At 45.0% G+C, this 2,500-nt stretch overlaps 1 protein-coding gene across 1 annotated transcript in view; it reads right to left on the bottom strand.

The window, feature by feature from the left end:
* Window positions 1-2,500, bottom strand: part of sparcl2 (SPARC-like 2) — a gene marked incomplete at both ends in the record, with an annotated part of 12,351 nt that overhangs the window by 4,535 nt on the left and 5,316 nt on the right. The gene's annotated exons all lie outside the window — the stretch shown is intronic.

Here is a 2,500-nt window from a genome sequence, read left to right as displayed (position 1 = left end):
GCCCCTGAATAGGAGCCTATCACCCAATCAGATTAGCGAGAGCCAAAGATGGGTCCATATCATGGAACAAGACACACAACAACACAGACTTACACCAGGAACCATGAAGGCAGGTCATAGAGGTCAAGCACCTGATTATAATGCATGACATACACAATGCAAGGCAATCAATTAAGCCGAGCACACAAACACACACACACACACACACACACACATTGACATACACATGCATTTGCACACACACACACAGAAATACATAAGCCTACTCACACATGCACGCAAATGAAGAGGTTTCTCATGTACTTTGTACTTTGTACAGTAATTAAGGAGGGTGTAAAAAACAAGTTCAAGGGCTTCCGATTTGAAAAGGCAGGTTTGTGTCTGTGTCCTGCCCCACCTGATGCCGAATGCGGATAAGTTTCAGCTCTTCCTCTCTTTTCCCTGTTCTCTCTGTCCTTGTCTCTAAATCATTTCTCTTTACCTCCAACCCCCACCCACCCCTCCCTTCCCATTCGCACCCTTTTTTTCCCGACACCTTCTCCCTCTCTTCTCATCACACATCCCTCTCTCTATCATCCCTCTCTCCCTTCTCCCGTCCCTGTTCATCACACATCCCTCTCCATCCCACTTTCTTGTCCTCCTCACACATCCCTTCCCCCACACTCTCTCTCGTTTTCTCTCGCTTTCTCTATCGCTCTTTCTCAGTTTTGATCCATATTTCACACGCCAGACAGCCTTCTCCTGCCCTGTTTCATTGCCTCACCACTTTTCCATCCTCTCTCTGTTCATCCCTCGCCTTGTCGCTCCACCACTCATCCGTCCCTGCGCCTTTCATTCATCCTTTGTTTTATCCCTCGCTCCTCTCTCTGGTCACGCATAGTTTTATCTTCCCAGAAGCTCCTGTATCATCTCTGCGTCTAAGAGGAGAGAGAGAGAGTATGTGTGTGTGTGTGTGTGTGTGTGTGTGTGTGTGTGTGTGTCCTGTATCCCCTCTGCGTCTCCTCCCTATTAAGCGGTGTCGACGCTGGGTTCTCTCTCTTTTTTTTTTTTTAACAATTCTCTTTAGGGTTATTACTCTGTCGTTCCAGCTTTCTATCACTCACAAAACCCAGCCTCTCTTTCTTTTTTTCTCTCCCTCTCCATCGTCTTTGTCGTTCCATCTTTTTATCACTCACTCTCTCTTTCACTCTTTCTCTCCCTCTCCATTCGGCTCTGTCGTTCCCTCTTTCTATCACTCTCTCTTTGTTTCTTTCTCTTTTTCTCCCTCTCCATCGCCTCTGTCGTTCCATCTTTTTATCACTCACTCTCTCTTTGTTTCTCTCTCTTTCTCTCCATTGCCTCTGTCGTCCCATCTTTCTATCACTCTCTCTTTGATTCTCCCCCTCCATCCATCGCCTCTGTCGTTCCATCTTTCTATCAGTCACAAAACCCAGTCTCTCTCTCTTTCTCTCTCTTTCTCTCCCCCTCCATTGCCTCTGTGGTAATTGCTTGTGTGATCCATGGAATATGTCCTCTGTTTTTTTAATGAGTGCTATCTTTCTGATGCATTGCTTACACAAGCTCTGAGGCAACACTTCAAACAAACACACACACACAAACACACACACACACACACACACACACACACACACAGCGTGGCAGTAACTAAAAGGGCAATGTGGACAACAGACTTTTATTGCACACCATTTTGTTATACAGTTTAATGTATGGTGTACTTTAGCAAAACAAATGATATCATTTAGTTTGTTTTACAACAGCTTGACCACCAGGGGGGTGTGATGCAAAGATTCCCTGTCGCTGATCTTCCCCAACGCTTGGAGTGGTTGTTCACACACCAGGGATCACACACCGACACCACTGACCTTAGTTGAGTTGATTTAACCGTCCATAAGAGTGTTTTATTTGGACTGCAGCTGAACTAAAGATTGCTTTCAGATGTAGGACAAAACTTGCGAGAACCCATCTTCATAGCTAAGAAAGGGAAAGTAAAAAAGTAAGATTATTAAGACTCTTCTGGAACCCATCACTTGTCTATCTATCACATGAAAGGGACTGGTTTGGTATGGTGTCCCACCGTCCCTACACATCTATCTGCTCAACCACTGGGGTGAAACAGCGCTGAATTAAAAGATCAAGGCTAATGCTTAACTCAATTTCATTATAAATATGGTAAAACTTCATGAATATGGTAAAACAGATATAAGTGTAACTAATCTGTAATATATTCATCGTTAACTGAAGTCTCATTCATTTCCATGTGGACAAAGCAATGATTCAGAGAGTGTTTCGATGACCCTCCACATTTGGCTGGCCTGCTGAGTGCTCAGTGTCTAGCTCATGTGTTGATGAGTAGCCCGAGGGACACACACACATAGACACGCACACACGCACACACACACACACACACACACACACACACACACACACACACACACACACACACATGTAAGGGACACTCGCACATGTAAAGCTGCGCTATGTGTTGATGAGTAACCCGAGG

The sequence above is a fragment of the Sprattus sprattus genome, assembly GCF_963457725.1.
Source record: "Sprattus sprattus genome assembly, chromosome: 12".
Taxonomy (NCBI): Eukaryota; Metazoa; Chordata; class Actinopteri; order Clupeiformes; family Clupeidae; genus Sprattus; species Sprattus sprattus.
This window is presented reverse-complemented; position numbering and strand designations above follow the sequence as displayed.